Source organism: Carassius carassius, chromosome 42, assembly GCF_963082965.1.
Source record: "Carassius carassius chromosome 42, fCarCar2.1, whole genome shotgun sequence".
NCBI lineage: Eukaryota > Metazoa > Chordata > Actinopteri > Cypriniformes > Cyprinidae > Carassius > Carassius carassius.
The window spans coordinates 3296375-3318184 of NC_081796.1; the positions used below are offsets into that span (position 1 = coordinate 3296375).

The following is a 21810-nucleotide window of genomic DNA, read 5'->3' on the forward strand; positions in this document are numbered from 1 at the left end:
ATGCCATCAAATCCCAAGATCCCTACATTATCAATATCTGTTGGCTCTGCCACTACAGATATCTCTTAAACTCTGAAAAGAGGAGCAGATCACATAGCTCATATATTTTATGTCTTTGGGTCCTGCTAGAGAATTGGTCCATATAGTTAAATCCATGAAAATCCGGCCTCCCCGAGCACAGATTCACGGTAACTTATTCATTACATTGTTGCATGAACTGGATCGATACAGGAAACCAAGCAGCAATTTAACCCCCTGTACAGCAAACAAGTCAACTGACAAATGTATAATGGCCCCTATATCTTACACTTATCATATTAGATGCACATGCAGCTCTTCTCGAAGAAAGAGGGTGTTGTGCTATGACTATTGGTTATGAAATTTAAAATCCCTGTTCACACTGAAAGTGATGAAATTGCTGGAAGTTGCTATATTGTTAGTTGCTACAAGATACTTGTCTGGAATATGCATCTGTATCAGGCAGTGCATCCCATTAGTGGACATTTGCATCAAGATAGAAGTTGTATCAACAACACCTGCTGTTGCTCTTGACATTGTCGTTCCAAACATCTTTCTTTCTTTCTTTCTTTCTTTCTTTCTTTCTTTCTTTCTTTCTTTCTTGCTTTCTTTCTTTCTTTCTTTCTTTCTTTCTTTCTTTCTTTCTTTCTTTCGAACACAGAAGGAGATCATTTATTTAACATTGGGTTGGGTAAATTCAATACAATGGCAGTACAATGAGACTCACTTTAACACCTAATACAGTAATACAATATTTTTTAAAATATATCAAAGTTCAGTTTGGTTTAGCCAGTTCATTCAGACCAACTTCTATTTAAAAAGCTGGGAAAATCACGTTTTTCTCTAAGATTACATCCAGATCAGATCTTTATTGATGATCTGGGCAGCTATTTCGGACTAACAAGACCAGGCTCCTATCTAAATGAATGGGCAGGGAGTCAGAACTGCACTTTCACTGGTCACTGGGACATAAAAACAGCATGTATGGAAACTATGATAAAAATCACTGAAAAGGCTTGATGACTTTGCCCCAAAATAAGGTTTAAAACACCTTTTTCCCCACAGGTTATACTTTTACTACAAATGCGCAAGGGTTCACGACACCAACTTCATTTACGTCTCTATCCAGAATGCTGGTGTTGTGCCAAGCACTTAAACAAATGCTCAATGTTATCTGTTTTATCAGTGTACAGTCAATTTTTTGAATTTTTATTTTCTTGTGTCTTGTCCTTCTTGTGTCTCACTTTTTCTTTGCTTTGTCTACCCCTGATATGGACATAATTTTTTGTTATCTCATTACATAACGTTATGTGTTCTGTAAAACAAATATATTTTTTAAAAACCCTTGAATAAATGCTGTACTTATTGACGTTAGGGATACAGTCAGTATATAACCAGAGACAATTTATATAATGTCACCATCTATATTTACACAACGCACACATACACTGCATATCAAATCTGCCGCCGTTTCAAACAGTAACGTATTTTGGCAGACAAAAATAAGACAGAGGTTTGTAAATTTCTAAGGTTACTCCATAACTTTAAAGTAAAATATAAGTACATATGCCACGTTTATGTGCCTTCTATGGGTGCAATAACAAAGTGGGATGTGGGCGATCCTTTTTCGCCTTCCCAAAGGAGAATAAAAGGTAACGTCTTAAATATTTTAACCATTAACGTTATTTGTCGCCAAATCATCTCCGCTGTCGCAAAACCTCAACTGTGCGCATGCGTCAATGGAACCAGACGATAGGCTTAAATGTTTCCCAGCTTGACTGTTAAAAGCAGATGATTGGCTTTCCAGTGGGAGGGCCGGGACATGTGCATACAATGGCCATCTTTGCCGTTACGAGTTTTAATTATATAGTTTTATTGAGGATTGAGAAAGTGGCAAGTCTCTTATAAATTGTCTCTGTCAAAACACAGCGAGAGCAGATCGCTTCCATCAACACCAAAGCTTGCACATATAGCACTTCCTGGGTCAACATTTCATTCTGTGACTTTAGGCAGTTTTGATTTGCGGTTTAAATATTTTATGAATGCATTATTTTTCATATGTATCTGCTTACATTCATGATCACTTGTTTCTGTTTTTTCTTCACTGTGTTTTGATCCAGACATTTAGTTCTCTATCAGAATGTGTAATAGCGCCTCCTATAACAGTTTAACACGAAAGCTGTGTTAAATTATGTCAATGGCAAGGAAACACTGTCTTAAACAATTCTGGTTAGTTCATGACTCAAGAAGATTGCATTAAACGTATCCTTCATTGGGATTAGAAAAGGAATTAAGTTTTATTATTTTGTGACCATGTCAAGGTGAAGCTCTAAAGGCATGATCATATGACTAGGCCCTGACATGATGATATTCTATGATGGATGGACATGGATGGCCACACAGTGCTTACGTTCACATGATTCACCGACTTATCAGCCACTCGCTGGCTAAGCAGATTGTGAGTAGGCGACTGTCACACACTCAGTGGATCTGCTTCATATTGACAAATTGATAGCCTTTCAGTGTCACACCACAGTGGGCATGACCAGAGCAAAATACTGCTGGCTCTCCACTCATATCCATTTGGGAACAAATGAGCTTATGTTTATGTGACCAAGTTTCCTTGTTACCCGTTGGTCCCATACAAATGTACTAGATCTGTGTGCATATATCCATGTAAATGTTTCCCTTAGGCCTGCAGTCCATTCCATCCTTGCATTTCTTTTCAGCTGGTAAATAAGTCATTTGTTCTTCTAGTGCTTTGTTCTTCTTGTCATAATTATTCATGATACATGTTTTCACCCATTAGTCTGTCATACAGATTATTTCTCTGGACCTCTGGAAAATGCTGCATGGCAACAAATCTACTTGGAAAAAAGGAATTATAGATGCTAAAACATATATTTAGAATAATACTCTGAGTTTCCTTTGGTTTATGTTTCTTTTTATCTTGCTTAGTCAGACTTTTGACTACTGGCATGATATCTGGCCCACTTCGATAGGAAGAGTCTTTCTGACCAACGTGCACCGGACACACCTTTTTGTTGTTGGTTTTTGTTTACTCACGCTTCCTAAATAGCAAATTGTGAGGCATATAATGTGAATGGTGATCAAATCAAGACTGAAGGTACAACACCAGTCTACTATTATTAACTATAAATGTTCTGTAAAAACAATGAACAGCATCTTTCAGCCTGATGTCACCATGATACAAACATTAAATATCATACATACAGTAGTAGTTCTCTACAGGTTTTTTCTATGTAAAGATGGAAGTGTTTGACTGTTGCGCTCGCGTTTCCTGTTGCGTCTCATGCATGAAATAGCTTTCTAAAAACACGGTGCTGTAGTTAAAAGAAGTTCAACTCCTATCTTCCTATATTTTATACTATTCCACTGCCCGCGTCGCATCTTTGTCAAAAAACTAAGCGCACACTGTGTGAATTGCACCTAGTGATATATTCTACTTATTGTCCTTCACAGAGCACGTCACACACAAGCGATTATTCAAGTGCGCCAACATGTGGTTGGATCATTATTTCATCTTTACTTCTAACATTGGCGTATTGTCAAAATGTCTAAATCTAATCTATTCTAATATTTCTATTAAAAATCATGATTTCTCGATTTATAAAAAAATTAACTGTGGTAAAATGTAAATTTTTTAAATTATGCGATCAAATCTGAAAAATCACTCAGCCCTATATTAAGGTTGTGGCTAGAAGTGATACAGCAAAATCTGTAAGCTAACAATAAATTTTATTTTTTTTACCTATCAGATTGTTTTTTTAACATCTACACCTCCCCCAACCATAACAATAATGTAAAAATAGTAATTATTGTTGTACAGTGTGCGAATAATTATGCTATATTGATGTGCGCATGCTTAGTAGCTTTTGCTGTAGGTCTGAATTTATATCCTACCAAAATACTGCTGACTTCACCAATGTAATTTGGAAATATACAATTTTGTGCCCTTAAAACTGAGTAGAAAGTTCATTGGTTGCTTTCATAATCTGCCCACTTTTTTATTATTATTTTTTTACTTGCTAAGGAAAAACGTTTTGTAAATGCTTTATAAAATGTGAATGCTGCATTTAAAAATTATGCATTTATTTATTATGTGTTGTTATATATTTATCCTTATATTTTAAATCTGAATTTAAGAAATAGTGCACCCAATTTATTTTTGTTTTTTTTTGCTTGAAAAGCCCTCAGGTCATCTAACCTGTATGGGTTCGTTTTTTCATGGGAACAGATTTGGAGAAATGTATCATTAGATCACTTGCTCACCAATGGAGGCTTTGTAGTGAATGGGTGCCGCCAGAGTGAGAATCCAAACAGCTGATAAAAACCTGATAAATAAATAATAATATGATAAATAATCCACAAGTAATCCACACCCCTCCAGTCCATCAGTAAATGCCTTGTGAAGACAACGTCTTTGTGTTTATATATATATATGTATATATAAGATTGAATCCAATACTTGATGATAATAAAACATGACAAGAGATCTATACTCTATTTTTTTAAGTGTAATTTTTCTTGCAATTTTAGTTTTTAAATTTATTACAAAATAAAAGCTTTTCAAAACAAACTTCCTGGTTAAACATTAGACCACACTAGTGTGATAAAAGTGCAATATTCTTTTAATATTTTATTTAATACTGACAAAATGATCCACAAATAATGCTTTTTCGCTCTAAAACTGAGGTGCATACGCTCAAATTAATGAGACCTACAACCAATAAAAACAACAAACAAAAACAGTCTTAATTGAAAGAAAACAATTTGACAAGAAGATTGAAACCAGTATTTATTGATAATATAACAATTGTCAATGATAACATAATGGCATTTACAAGCCATTTTAAAAGGCAGGACATTTTTGATCGGGAACACCAAATGTGTGTTGAACAAAACAAGGGTTAAATATAAATATTTAGTGATTTATTTATTTATTATTTAATTGTTTTAACTGTTTTTAAATGTAATAATTTTATTAGTGCTCATTGTAAGTACAGTACCACTGGAATATGACTTTTCCCTGTAAAGCCAGACAGTCAGGTCTTACAGTATGTGTCAGGTGTTTAATGAAAAGAAGGTGGCTGGTGCTTATGAGGATTACATTACTTCTTTACTTTCAACTGAATGTTAGTTTGTTTCTTCTTAGTTGATGATGAAAACCTTTATTGCCCCGAGGGGAATTTGTTTTGCACTCAAGGGAGCCACATTTAACATTAACACAGATAACAAAGGATACAGTAAAAAGTAAAACAAAACAAACAACAAACACAGCAATGGTGTTGACATTCAGTCATCAATCTAATCACTAAAATAAATCAATAAATAATTAAACAAATAATCAATAGTAAACATTTAAAAATGTCTATGTGCCTTTGTCTGATCTGTTCGAGAATACGTATAACAAATCAGTTATACGTATTCTTGTGTTCTATTGCCTAAATAGCATGTGGCTATTGACTGATTTGTTTCGCATTATTGTTCATTTTAATGCATGCACAAACTTGACTCTGGATCTATATTAAAAGAACGTATCTGACATGATAGTCACAGAAGAGCGGGGGCCATACATATGCAGAATTACACTACATTAATAATTAATTTGTTTCACAGCCTTTACCCTATTAAAGATTGAAAAGGAACCTCTTGATTAAAACTTTATCCATTGTAATCAGTAGAATACAAACTGGCTTTTTATCCGACTAGGTGTGTCTTACTCATACTATCCCTGAAATATGAAACATGAAAGATCCATTGAGGATTTTTTTCATGTTGCCCTTCTAATCAATCTTTAATTCGGCTTCAGTGATGAAGACTTCACATGCACTTGCTGTTCATGCCATGATATAAATTATTTTAAAAAGGTAAAGTCTACCTAATTATTGTTATGACACAATCCTTTGGGTTCAGAAATGAAGTGCATGTAAACAGCCAAACAAATCAGCATACATCAGTGTTGAGATCCTAATGCTTTGTGTACAAAGTCTCAGATGTGCTTGAACATTATGTGTTTGTGATGTTTTCTGTTGCAGTCAATCTGTGACAATACTGAACATCACAGAGCTGCATGTTTTGGCTCAAATCCATTCTTTTTCAACAGTGGCACTTTTTATTCCTATTTAAGACCAGCCGTTAGGTGCATTGAAGATGCCGTCCCGTCACCCTTCCTGATCGAGGTGCTTCCCCACTTTAATGACAGAGATCTTAATAATTCAGTGACTCCTTCTATGCCTGTAGACTTCCCTCTGAGCTGGAATTTTAATTTGATCTCCCCAAAGTTTTTTCTTCCCATCATCAGAGGCACTTTCCTTTTAATTAGGTTCATTATTTTCTCATGAACATTGTCTCTTTTTTTATGTGTCCCCCCTGATGTGGAAGGGAGTGTATTCGAGCAGAGTGCAGAACTGGAGCAGAGCATCAGGTTTGTGTGTTTTTGTGCTAAACTGAGTGAGCTGAAAACCTGAAATTCTGAGTAAATCATAAGTAGGTGAGGGTGGGGTAAGTTGTGCCAGTGGGTAAGATGTGCCATTCCATTAAACTTGTAAACTGGGCAGTTTTTGTCATGCGACCATACAAAAAAGCTCTGTGAGCATCCAGCCTCTTTTGCAATGACCTTTTGTGTCTTGCCCTCCTTGTGCAAGGTGTCAATGGTCGTCTTTTGGACAACTGTCGAGCCAGCAGTCTTCCCCATGATTGTGTAGCCTACAGAACTAGACTGAGAGACCATTTAAAGGCTTTGCAGGTGTTTTGAGTTAATTAGTTGATTAGAGTGTTGCACCAAGTGCCTTCAATATTGAACCTTTTCACAATATTCTAATTTTCTGAGATACTGAATTAGGGATTTTCCTTAGTTGTTAGTTAGAATCATCAAAATTAAAAGAAGTAAACATTTGAAATATATCAGTCTGTGTGTAATGAATGAATATAATATAATATAATATAAAGTTTCACTTTCTGAATGGAATTAGTGAAATAAATCAACTTTTTGATGATATTCTAATTATATGACCAGCAACTGTTTTTGACTATATTTTGACTATAGTCCTTTTTGTCAGGATAGTTAATGAAAATCTGTGTATAATAATAATAGGAATAATAATAATAGTAAGAGTAAGAAATGTACTCACCCTCGGGCCAACAAAAATGTAGATGAGTTTGTTTCTTCATGGGAACAGGTTTGTAGAAATGTAGAATTTCATCTCATCAATGGATGCTTTGCAGTGAATGGGTGCCGTCAGAATGAGAGTCCAAACAGCTGATAAAAAATCACAATAATCCACAAGCAATCCAGTCCATCAGTTAAAATCTTGTGAAGATAAAATCTCCATGTACAATAGCTGTGGCTAAAATATGAGTCCATAATCCATGATAATGCTTCCTCCAGTAAAAAGTCCATGTCCTGTTGTCTCTAACATCAAATGTTTATTATTTGGTGATCTGTTCCTTTAATAATAATTGAATAACTTTCCCTTCAGTTGTTCCTTAAACTCTATACTGATATAACAGGGACGGGCCAGCTCAAGACTATTGTTCTTCTCTGCGAAGTGAAGTGCTGCCCCTATTTGTGTTTTTGTAACATTCAACTAAACATGACCTCACAAGTATCCTTGAAATAGCCCTCATCCGTCCGCATGTCTGGTGTCTCGATACATAGAACACAAGGTGCTCTACGTAACCATCGCCTTTGTCAGGTATGATTAGAAAATAAATTAGTTGTTGGATTAATACAGACAAGAGGCTAGTCTGCTGCGGGTCTGGATGCCAAAGTCTGGAACTCTTAATGGAATGTAAATTGATTTCTTCAATTCTTCAATTCTTCAGCCATGCCTTTAATGGAAATAATATCTTCTTGTTTCTTTCATAGTTAACCTTTTAATAAGAGACCATGAAAGTCGATGCTAAATCCTCTTAGCGGCCAATCCTAGTTATGGCATTGTGTTTATGGAAGTGTTACTAAAGGTGGCTTGTCAGTAGTGACTATATCCACAGTGATCAAATCTGTTCTCAAACGGTTTAATTTAGTATTTTGCTTTTGGATTTTGCTTTTTTTAGTCATCAGTATGTAAAGCTTGTTATGTACAATAAGCTAAGATCAGCTATTAATGGGTAGTAATTTAAATACTTTTAAATACATTTTTATGACAGTCTATTATAATAAGAAAATAATACAAAAAATGATTAGATACTTATTTAATATTATATAGTTCAATAAATAAAAATAATAGTTATTAATATAAAATTAATATTAATTATTACATATAATTGTATTAAGACTATATGGAATACTATAAAAACATATTTGTCATTCCATATGACAATTTCAGATTACTTAGGTAAATAGCCACATATATATATATATATATATATATATATATATATATATATATATATATATATATATATATATACACTGTATATGTATATATATAATCCAACTAATATTGTACTTTAAAATGTATTCAAATTAATAAACATATTTTAGCATTTTATTATAATTCATAAATTAAATTTTTTATCATTTAAATGATTAAATAATATACAATAATTTCTTTAAAAAGTAATTACATATACTAAATGTATTACAGCATACACAGGTGCATCTCAACAAATTAGAATGTTGTGGAAAAGTTCATTTATTTCAGTAATTCAACTCAAATTTCGAAACTCATGTATTAAATAAATTCAATGCACACAGACTGAAGTAGTCTTTGGTTCTTTTAATAGTGATGATATTGGCTCACATTTAACAAAAACCCAAACAAATCTCAAAAAATTAGAATATGGTGACATCAGCTAATCAACTCAAAACACCTGCAAATGTTTCCTGAGCCTTCATAATGGTCTCTCAGTTTGGTTCACTGGGCTACACAATCTGACAGTTGTCCAGAAGACAATCATTGACACCCTTCACAAGGAGGGTAAGCAACAAACATTCATTGCAAAAGAAGCTGGCTGTTCACAGAGTGCTGTATCCAAGCATGTTAAGAGAAAGTTGAGTGGAAGGAAAAAGTGTGGAAGAAAAAGATGCACAACCGACCGAGAGAACCGCAGACTTATGAGGGTGGTCAAGCAAAATTGATTCAAGAATTTGAGTGAACTTTACAAGGAATGGACTGAGGCTGGGGTCAAGGCATCAAGAGCCACCACACACACACGTGTCAAGAGATTTACTGAACCACAGACAACGTCAGAGGCATCTTACCTGGGCTAAGGAGTAGAAGAACTGGACTGTTTCCCAGTGGTCCAAAGTCCTCTTTTCAGATGAGAGCAAGTTTTGTATTTCATTTGGAAACCAAGGTCCTAGAGTCTGGAGGAAGGGTGGAGAAGCTCATAGCCCAAGTCCAGTGTTATGTTTCCACAGTCTGTAATGATTTGGGGTGCAAGGTCATCTGCTGGTGTTGATCCATGTGTTTTTTGAAAACCAAAGTTGCACCCGTTAACGAATATATTTTGAAGCACTTCATGCTTCCTTGTGCTGACCAGCTTTTTGAAGATGCTGATTTATTTTCCAGCAGGATTTGGCACCTGCCCACACTGCCAAAAGTTGGTTAAATGACCATGGTGTTGGTGTGCTTGACTGGCCAGCAAACTCACCAGACCTGAACCCCACAGAGAATCTATGGACTATTGTCAAGAGGAAAATGAGAAACAAGAGCAAACAATGCAGATGAGCTGAAGGCCACTGTCAAAGAAACCTGGGCTTCCAGACCACCTCAGCAGTGCCACAAACTGATCACCTCCATGCCACACCGAATTGAGGCAGTAATTAAAGCACAAGGAGCCCCTACCAAGTATTGAGTAGATGTACAGTAAATGAACATACTTTCCAGAAGGCCAACAATTCACTAAAAATGATTTTTTTTTTTTATTTTTTTTTTTTTATTGGTCTTATGAAGTATTCTAATTTGTTGAGATCATGAATTGGTGGGTTTTTGTTAAATGTGAGCCAAAATCATCACAATTAAAAGAACCAAGAAGTTTCACAATTTGAGTTGAATTACTGAAATAAATGAACTTTTCCACAACATTCTAATTTATTGAGATGCACCTGTACTACATATGATATATATATATATATATATATAATATTATTATTTATTTATTTATTTATTTATTTTATTTTTATTTTTTTATTTGAGGGGGGGGTAGTGATGATGGAGAAAACACATTTGTTAAAACATTATCTCTTTTTCCATGAGAAGACACTTTGCTTTAGTGCTGTTAGCCTGATCACAGCACTCACTGGTTAAAGTCATTAGCAGCCCATTGACTGGATTTTCTGTCTGCTCCTCTCCTCTCTTCTGAGAGCTTTAACCAGTGGGAAGTGTCATGTTTCAGAATATCAAGCTTTCTGAAAATCAACTTATTATCATGGGATTTTCTGTGGATGTGCTTCCAGAAATGGCTTTGGTCTAGTAAACCCTCCTCCTGTATGTTGCCTGTTACTTGAGCTGAAATTGCTTCCACTAATGGATCCTTTCCATGCAGCAAGTGTTTGTATCCATGGACTTGATAAACCACACATGTAGTCATTTCTCAGTTCAACTAGTATACGTTTGTTTGCGGAGATCATGATTTTCTTTCTTTTCAGGATTCTTTGATGAATAGAAAGTTTGAAAGAATAGCTTTTAATGTAAAATACTTCTGTCAATCTTGATCAGTTTGATGCATCATTGCTTAATAATAATAATAATAATAATAATTATAATAAAAAATACTGAGCCTAAACTAGTTGTTTTATGTATGATATATATATATTTATATATATATATATAAAACACGTGATAATGTCTATTTTTGAGGATCCAGTGAATTAAATACATAAGTAAGTTTCTTAATCTCTTTTGATTATTTGCTCTATTTATTTATATCTGGATGAACTCAAATCAAATGACAGGATTATGCATAACAAATGAATTTTAAGTCTTGCATCAGTGCAAAACAGCTGCTTCAAAATATAACACTTGAATTAAAACCATCATACCGCCTAGACATGACAGCATGTTTCTGATTATTTTAGTTCCAAAAGCCACAAAATAAAATGGCACGAAAAAAATCTGTATATGGACCATGATCTTTGACTGTATATATAGGATGTGTGCAAAGGGTCTGAAGGCTCCCCAAGAGACAAAGAAAGCGTTAAAGACTCTGATATGACCTAAATATTCCAGCATATGTTGTTACTGCCATGTTGGAGACTAATAAATCAGGGCATGAAGATTTTCTTCTTATACAAACTGTATTTTCAGTCAAATTACAACAGACTTTATATTTATGAAAATGGTATTGGAAAAAGAAATGAAAAGACTGGAACAAAGAGACAACTAAAAACAAATATAAGATGCAAATTATGCAAATGTGGTCCTTGGACTGAATCGTTATTTATCAAACGGTTGGTCTGAGACCACAGAGGCCTCTAATCCACATCCATTAAAATGAATTTGCTGCATAATAAAATAAACAAATAAAAGAAAAGCATACTTTTTACCTTTGTCTTTAGATGTCTTAACAAAAGATGCCATGGTTTTATATCTTAGAACAGAAAGTCATGCCGTGTCTGTCCTATGTCTCTTAAATTGCACCGTGTAGTCATAATACTAGAATACTGCTCCCATTTACTGGATGGAGAGGCAAAAGCCAGGCTGAAACCTTCGCAAAAATGAGGCCCTGATATTACTGCTCCTTACAGTGACAGAACCTGTGAGCCTAGAAGACATGGAAAAGCACTACTCACTGTCACCATGGCCTTTAGCGCTGTGTGCGACTGCCTTTAGTTTTCTGCTAGGCTCTGAGGATGCGAAGCGTGCTTTTTCACTTTGGCATATATATCAATGTGCTTTTGTTTTCGCGTCCACTGTCGCAGCAATGGATATTCTGAAAATGCATGTTTTGAGACATGAAATAACACCTCTGAAATGTTTTGCTTTAAACTTAATCTGGCTTTATCTGTTTTTGTAACTTAACTGTTGTCATGTCCATTTGTTGGCAAATAATTAAAGGAATAGTTCTCAAATTATAAGAAAATAATTTGATGTTAATTTTTTCACCTTCAGGCCTGTCTTTCTTCAGCAGAATAGTAATGAATATTTTTAGCTGAGACCTTGGTCCTCAGTGATTCATAAAATGCAAGTCAGCATTTGAGTCAAAAAAAAAAACACATATCAGGCAAGACTACATTTTTATTGAAAGAAAACTATAAAAAGGGTCCATGTAGAGTGCGGGTGATGCAAATTGCAACACCAGAATAATACGCGTGTACTGTATGCACACCATCTCATTTTTCTAAACGTACTTTGTAGGTCCATGTATACTTCACTTTCCGCGTTCTGTTCCGTCACACACACAGCTGCATCTGCTCAGCTTTCATACAGTAGTATACTCAACCGTGGATGGACAGCCTCGATGTATGCAGTACCACTTACTCGAATCGTTCTGTCTCAGTATTCACCGTACGTCTGGGCTGTTGTACACTATGTGGACCATCCACATGGTCACAAAAATTGGGTTGCATGGACAAAATTGTCACAGAATGCTGATGAGCAAAGTATACATTGGGCTTGTGTGTGCTGGATCCACATGCTTATTGACTTGTTTTTGCACTAATCAGTTGTTGTGGCAAGTGGCCCAGGCTCTTGTTTCACAGTAGAAAATGAAACTAAAGAGACAGAACAACAACAAAATAGTGGAGACTGCAACAACAGTCAGCTGCATTGACTATAACTGAGAAGAGCTACATGTCTACAAAGACATTTTATCGGTCATAACTTTTGGAGAAAAAACAGTGCAGACACTGAACAAAGATGAAGCTTTCTAGAGTGCATGTGTAGAGCACCTGCATTCGCATACAGCTCAAATGGACTATACTTTAAAGAGGCTTTACGTTTGCACATATGCAAGTATACAGTTACTTGGGCCTTCAGGCATCCAAAAGTGAGTTTTGATTGAGTAACTTGTAGATCTGTGCTGCTCGAGCGGCAAACTGATTCAGACAGTTAAGTCAAGTGAATTGGCTCATCCAGTTCACAGTTCAGAAGAATCATTTGTTTTTCCACTCTGGAGACTCTAGATTACAGGTAATAACCAGTGCTGGGGAAAGCTACTTTTAAGTAATGCATTACCATATTACGTTACTCCATAAAAATTTTACTAATTGCATTACTTGGTTACTTTTTCTGGAGTATGTTACTTTTGCATTACTTTCTTTTACCTGGAATTGGCATGCTTATTTATTTCTAATAACAAAAAACCCAAAAGTTATCATTTTTGGCAACTGCAAAGGCGCTTTCATCCAACAGTGAAATCAGTAACCTTCTGGCTGAAGGACGTGTCTCTGATTTCTCTCAACATGAGGATAGGAGAACTTTCAGTCAATAAACAGGAAAACAAAGTAACTAGCATTACCTATTTGAAAACGTAACTAAGATATTTAATTGTGAATTTACGAGTAATGCGTTACTTTACTAGTTACTTGAAAAACGTTATCTGATCACGTAACTCGCATTATGTTACTTGTTATGTGTTACCCCCAACACTTTGGCAATAATGCTCAGTTTCTTGCACAGACCAATCGTTTCACTTCTTAAGACCATCCTGGTTGTATATGCTTTGTTTGACACTCAAGTGCTGGTACCCACTGACTTGCATTTTATTGAAAATGATGCCAGTATCACGTTGTGTAGTCATGCGTATGCAAATTACATGTTCAGTCTATAGGTGTGTGTGCAGATGTAGCATTTCTTTGTAAAATGACATTGCCAACTACTGGCCTGACATGCATACTACAGTGTTTTAGTCGTTTTCGTGAATCTGTGTGAACGGGGACCGTTTTGAATGGTGTCATTTATATGTGAAACTTTTCAGAAACACTAGATTGCTGTTGTGTAAACATACCCCTACTTGTATTTGTTATGACTACTGAAATTTCGGTATTGTGACAATAATAGTATGAAACATTATCTGGTTCAGCTTTCCAAAGTAAAAGCTTATAGGATGTGACCTTCATATTAAACTGTAAGTGTTTTTAGAAAGCGCAGAATATTTTCTATTACAACTGTGAAAAGCAAGCAAACGCTAAATCTGTTCAGTTCTATACAGTATTGTCAGTTATGTACATTACATTTTCACATTAAGACTGTGGGATGAAAATGAGCCAGTGTTTAATGTATCACATTACCAAAGCGGTTTAATGAGCTTTGTGGTATTTTTGCACTGAGCTTTAATAACATCCATGATTGAAGGTTGGAATTACCTGGTGAAGTTTAAAAATAACTATTCACCACAGACAATAAACCTATGTTTTTTCTTTGTACCACAAGCTAAAACTCTGGCAAATTAATCAAGAAAATATATTGTACTGCCAGCTTTGGCAAAAGAGACTAGAAACTAGAGATGAGGTTTCTGTCCTCTCTTGCATGGAGAAGTTGTTTAGAGTTTCGTTTGATAAAACGAATTCTCAGTCAATGTCAAGTCGAATCGGGTTCCGGCAATTTGGTCACAAACAGCTAACAAACGTCTGCGCTCTCTCTATCTCTAAGGTTCAGTACTTCTTTTGTCACTCAGAACAGATTTCATATCTGTGCTCTGTTGTTGTCTTATTTATTTATTTTTCTCTCTCTTATGTGGCTCATTCAGTTTGTCACACACACCTTTTCTTTCGTGGCAAAGCCTGTATGAATAACTGCACCCTCCGACTCCCACACCAAATTTTGCCAAGCAATAAAACAGAGTCAGCTGCAATAAAATGGAATTGTTGTGTGTGTTTGGATCACTGTTCACCTTCTGTGGCCACTGAATTATTGAACACCTGTGTGTTCACTGAAAATGGCAGCTGTTCTTTTTACCAAGGCTGAAATTATCCTCAATTGAAATAACATGCAAGCTTCAAATATAATCTTGATTGATTTATTATACACATAGTTTTGAAGTTGAAAATCATGAAAAAAGGTTTTAGATGCGATTTTGCGATGTGATGGTGAAATGTTCAGCATGGTTGCCTCTCTTTTGGGTCTTGTTAACTTTGCTAGCTGCACATTGTCATGTCCTTAGCTGTAACTAGCTAAAAATAGCAATGCTACTAACTTCAGTTTTCATAATAATGCAGCTCGTCCAGTAACAACCCACATTTTCCGACAAGTAGCCACTTGACATGACACATCTGTGACATATCAGATTGCATTGCGCCTGCAGCTTTAGCTGAGAGAACATAACGAAATACTCTTAAAATCTCCCCTCTCTCTGGTATGAAACATTGAGAAGGATGATTCGTTTTACATAATTGTCATTCGAATGGTTCATGCAAATGAAATGGTTCAAAAAATGACTCCATTCCTTGGAGTCCCCAAGCAGAAGTCCTTCCACTGCAATTTCATCTTCTTTTGTAGTGAAATATTCTGCTTGAATCAGGGTGTTTTCTAGTTGTAGTTAGTTTAGTTCAGCTTCCCAAATTTGCACTGCTTTCTTTCTATAATTCTGATGTGAGAGATAAAAAGGCAACAACTGAAAAAAAGAAATAAAGATACTTCAATTCTAGACAAAAATCACTTTATCCAATTATCTGCTTTGGCTGTTTGAGATGCGTGGAAGCGTACATGTCCCAGTGGCAGCCTGTGATAGCCTACAATTGTCAGGCTTGTTTGCGCAGCTCTCGCAGTCGATCTCTGGCTGCTAGACGGAATGTGTGTGCCAGCCGTTCCGCTCCACAAGTTCGCAGAAACCCTTACTACAGCATTTGTGGGTAGAAAGCCGTCATGTTTCATGTTTTTATTCTTAGCTGCCGTTTTTACAGCTGTCTATTTATGTTTTTTTTTTTTCACTTGGTCTGGGGTTTACTTTAATTGCTTTCCATGTAGTTGTCTTTGTTCACACTAACAGTGGTTGATGAGTTATCTTTCTCTCCTCACATAGCAGAAGGTAGGATCATTCCTTATGTGTCGATCAGTCATGGACGAGCTTCCCCAGGGATCACACTCATCTGTTGGATATTTTTAGCTTCTTTACTGTGAGCATGCTGTTTATCGAGAGGGACTGGTATATTGGTATAAAGACGCAAGATGCGCAAAAGCATTTACACTTCAACCGTTTACTTTTTTATGTAGCGAGGTGTTCAAAGATAAAGATACACGTTTCTTCCTATAGAAACAGATCATTGTGATGACAAGCTTTTCTAGATGTATGTGAAAGGCTTTTAGTGAATAATACACCTGTTTTTTAATAATAATCTTTACATATTTTTGTAAATTTGGATATATAATGACATATGCAATATGGACATACTGACAGTATCTATTTGGTACATTTATGTATGTATGAACAAGCTCACATATATATAAAAAATTTTATTGAGCAGCAAATCAGCATATTAGAATGATTTCTGAAGGATTATGTGTCACTGAAGACTGGAGGAATGATGCTAAATATTCAGCAAAAATAAACATTTATATAAAATAAACACACACACACACACACACACACATATATATATATATATATATATATATATATATTGTATATACATTTCAAGAATATATTCAAATAGAAAGTTGTTGATAATATTTCAAAATATTTTTATTTGCATTTTTGATCAAATAACTGCAGCCTAACACATTTTACCGATCCCAAACGTTTAAACGGTACTGTGTGATATTTCTGAACTTCATTCCTACTAAATCACTACTAAAACACCTCAAAAGTACATTAATAATAATAATAATAATAATAATAAATGAATCATGAAAAACTGTAAAAAAACATGTGAAAATACTTGAGTAAAGTGATGATTTCGAGTTGATTACAGCACCAGAATTCACGCAGAAATTCAATTTCACATACGATAAATGCATTAAATAAATATGACATTGAGCATTTTTATTTTAAATTTTTTTATTAATCTCATTGATTAGATACAATAAAAATCTATTTATTATTTCATTGAACACAATATTTTACGAACCTGAGAGGATTTGGATGCTGGATTGGGATTCTGTAGGAAGTGTAGGATAGCAAATATAATAAAAAAAATAGCCATAGCTCTTTATTTCAGTTGAAAACGCTAAGCATTTTGGAGCTCTTAGACTCTTAGGGTGCATCTCTGATGCATTATTATGTCAGTTTACATCCCGGTGGGCACCGGGCCTAATGACTGCAAATCCAATATCGGCAAAGTGAATCTGATGTAGCCTCGCAACTCCCTGTTGGTCTGCACTGGAATCCCAGCAGCTGCTTTACTGCAGTTGCCTGTTAGTCATTTTGTTTCACTAAGTTTGCTTTGTAAAGATTCCAAACCCTTGGCTTTTTTCCTCAGTCTTCTGCAGTCTTGCTTACATACAGCATGCACAATAAAGAGAGCATCATGCTTGACTTTGGTCTTCTCCCTGGAGAGCACTGTGTAAGTTAAAACTTTGTAGTTTCTTGTTCTTTGTTAATCCAGCTGCTCCCCTGAGACGAGGCACACTGCATGTGTGAAAGAATGAGAGTTTGTTGACTGGCAGCTCGCTTAACAAGTTTGATCTGTGTATTAGCTTGACCTCAAATACACTGTTGTATAACTTATTTGTGCATAAATATCTGCACTGCAACAACTAAACTAACATTATTGGCACAGTTCAGTCAAAAATCTAAATTCTGCCATCATTTACCCACCATCAAGTCATTCCAAACCTGTATGACTTCTGCAGAAGATATTCTGAAGAATCTTCACACAGCACTGCATCTAATGACAGCTGTTACTCTATTCACTACCGTTTTTAGCTAAAATGTGTAGAAAGGACCTCTACATCCCTGAAAGACAGCGGAGACCAGGACAACTAGAGCCCCAGATACAGATCTCCTGTAAAGACTTTGTCTCAGATGACCACCAAGACAAGACCACAGGAAACAGATGATTCTTCTGCACAATCTGACTTTGCTGCAGTCTGGAATTGAACTACTGGTTTCGTCTGGTCAGAGGAGAACTGGCCCCCCAACTGAGCCTGGTTTCTCCCAAGGTTTTTTTCTCCATTCTGTCACCGATGGAGTTTCGGTTCCTTGCCGCTGTCGCCTCTGGCTTGCTTAGTTGGGGTCACTTCATCTACAGCGATATCGTTGACTTGATTGCAAATAAATGCACAGACACTATTTGAACAGAGATGACATCACTGAATTCAAAGATGAACTGTCTTTAACTGTCATTTTGCATTATTGACACACTGTTTTCCTAATGAATGTTGTTCAGTTGCTTTGACGCAATGTATTTTGTTTAAAGCGCTATATAAATGAAGGTGACTTGACTTATTTTTGGATGGTTCCTTGCACAATACTATGTTAAGACCTCAAAAACTTTTACCGTGATGCATGATTTGCAAACTAATACATTTGTTCTTTGCATCACTTAACCAGCTCCATATTTATGGCTTTTCTGATATTGTAAACTTGCTCGATAGTGCACCTGGTACAGCATTGCTCCTACGATGTGAAGCTCTCTGGTACAAGTTCAGTGAAACATAATTCACAATAAAAGTGTTTAACAACCTGTAACAGCAAACTAAAATGGATTGCTTGCTTCAGGAAATGTGTTTTATCTCAAGTTTGCTTTCACTAGCAATGTCGGCTACATTTAGTGCAAGTGGTGTGTTATTTTAAGGGGAAGTCGTGGCCTAATGGTTAGAGAGTCGGACTCCCAATCGAAAGGTTGTGAGTTCGAGTCCCGGGCCGGCAGGAATTGTGGGTGGGGGGAGTGCATGAACAGTTCTCTCTCCACCTTCAATACCACGACTTAGGTGCCCTTGAGCAAGGCATCGAACCCCCAACTGCTCCCCGGGCGCCGCATAAATGGCTGCCCACTGCTCTGGGTGTGTGTTCACAGTGTGTGTGTGTGTTCACTGCTCTGTGTGTGTGCACTTCAGATGGGTTAAATGCAGAGCACAAATTCTGAGTATGGGTCACCATACTTGGCTGAATGTCATGTCACGATGTCACAATGTCACAATTTTCAAACGTGATACAGCAAACTCTTCAGCGCCACTCACCAGTCATTTAATATCCAAATTGCCGAGATACACCATGTAGTGTAATAAAATGTTGCCAGATTAATTTTCATCCGTAAAAAAATAAATCACTAAAACTGAACGTGGTTTTAGCACCACTCACTGGACTTTCACTTTGAAATGTGCAAGAAACAATGTAATATAATTTTGCACAAATGTCACAACGGGCAGTTTGTTTTCAATGAACCTGGGTTTCAACTTACATTAAAAACAGATTGAAATGTATGTTTTTATTATTAATAATATTTGTGACAAGTGGGGCGGGGCCGAGGGACATGGTAGCGAGGCCGGTGGAGTGATTGGAGATGAACTACACCTGTTCGACCCACCGGTCTCGAGGCCCATGGAGGAGATGGAAGGATATAAAACTCTAATAATCATCGGGAAGAAGGAGGCGGGAACCGGCGGACAATCAAAAACATTTTAATAACAAAATAAACATTTATTGGTGCGCGCAAATAAAACCCAAAACACAACTAAAAGCCCAGGCCTGGTCCTCTCTCGTCCTTCACTGTCGTCGCTCCAGTTTTATATCCTTCCATCTCCTCCATGGGCCTCGAGACCGGTGGGTCGAACAGGTGTAGTTCATCTCCAATCACTCCACCGGCCTCGCTACCATGTCCCTCGGCCCCGCCCCACTCGTCACAATATTATTATTATTATTATTATTATTATTTATAATTTTCCCCTCCTATGAGCAATTAACTCCATAATTGCTGTGACCAGAATAATGAGCCAGTGAGTTGAACTTGAGAGCCAAATAGTTAAAAGCTATTGTTGATTTGAGTCAACTCTTTGGTTGACTGAGTTTACAAAACTGATCTGAATGACTGGTTCATAAATCAGTCTGATCCGATTCTCAAGTTCATAACTCGCTGACACAAAGATCTGGTTTTGGTGTTGAACAGCTCACTGAGGTGGAAGATTATTAGTCAGTAACGACTTCAATCTGTTCATCACACAAAATTGATGTATGACTTCAGAAGATGTTGAATATAGTAGCTACTTGTAAAGAACATTTTGGTGAGCAATTTTGAAGTCTAAGGACTCTTGTTAAATAATATTTTTCTCTTTTCCTACTCTCCTAGGAAGAAGAGAGTAAGTCATTGTCACCGTGTGGTGTATCGTCACATAGAGAGGACCCTGACACAGGAAGAAGTGCGTATCATCAACGGAGTCATTGAGCAGGCTGCCCAAAAAGAGCTTGGAGTGCAAGGAAGATACCGAGCTCTCCCTACAACCATCATGATGATCTTCCTCCCCCCGTGATGAGATTCACAAATGTAGTCACATCTCTCTGTGGTGGTAAATAAACCGTGGAAACTCTCAGCAACAACTGCACTTGTTGGAGACTCAACATCATGTTTGTCTCAATCTATAAGGTGAATTTTGAAGAATCTTTATGTACTGTTTGCTTATCAAACAATATTTCACTTGTATTGTCTGTCCATACTTTTGTTTGTTAGATGTCATGTTTGTTTTTAGACTGTGACATTTTATTCATCTCCAGATCACCCTTTTGAATCCAACATGAACAATACATCCCCATTATCCAGGCCCTACATCATATGTATACAGTGACAGATTGGGATAAACTGACCCCAACCGGTATGGCATTTGTTGGAGCAGAACAGAGATTCCTCTGCATCCTAATGAGCCCTTATGGTGTGATCCATGTGTCGCACTCTTGTTTCCGAGGAGTGGCTAAAGAATACAGGGATCTTCCTTTGGGGAACAAGCTCAATTAGAATCCCAGTAATGAATTTTTGATGTGCTGCAATCAGATACTGAATGAATGGGACACTTTTTGTAGAGCATGAGACAGTCCGGTGGGGCTACTTCTCATGTGTTAATGGGTTTCTGCTGATTTATGCAAGATAGGATTTGATCACTTATTTAAATGCCAGTGTTTAGAACAAAATGCTCATGATGTTTCAATCATGTGTGCAAAATAAAATAATTTACTTTGTACAATAAAACAATAATTTGGAACACACACACACAAATAAAAAAATCATGACGAACAATAAAAAAAAGCAAGTTTAAACTTAGCAGCAGCATTTTGGACCACTATTAATCATTTCAACAATGAATTACTGAATTACAATGATAGCATATAGCTTGAAAAGTACTTATTAATTGCCCCAGAGGCAACAAATACAAAGCAAAAGCAGTGGTGCCAAATCAGAACCCTGGGGAACCCCACAGGAGAGAGATGCTGTTGATGATGCATAATTGTGAATGCTAACTGACAAAAGATCTATCTGACAAGTAAGACGAGAACCATTTCAAGGCTGTTCCAGGGATATCAGCATACTGTCTGAGCATCTCAATTAATATACAGTGATCAACAGTGCGACCGGTGGGTCGAGCAGGTGTCGCTCATTTCCAATCACTCCACCGGCCTCGCTCCTGTTCCCACGTAGCAGTAAGATCTAATAGAACCAGAACAGAGCATTCCCCTGCATCACCTTGCATTAACAAATCATTAAAAACTCTTAGAAGAGCCGTTTCAGTGGAGTGCAAATGCTGAAAACCAGACTGGAATTTATCAAACAAATTATACCCATCTAAAACAGCTGCAAGTTGAATAACATCTACTTTTTTCAGGACCTTAGCCATAAAATATAGCTTAGAAATAGGTCTATAATTTTGGGGCAAAGAGAGCTCAAGAATATTTTCTTGAGAATAGGTTGAACAACAGCTTATTTAAAATAAACTGGAACATGACCAGATGTTAATGTAT

The 21810-nt window shown here is 36.3% G+C and overlaps 1 pseudogene; it reads left to right on the forward strand.

Moving 5' to 3' along the window:
• The window catches only part of LOC132123891 (phenylalanine--tRNA ligase, mitochondrial-like), a 139641-nt pseudogene extending 119308 nt beyond the window's left edge, over window positions 1-20333 (forward strand).
• Window positions 20334-21810: the final 1477 nt, after the last annotated feature.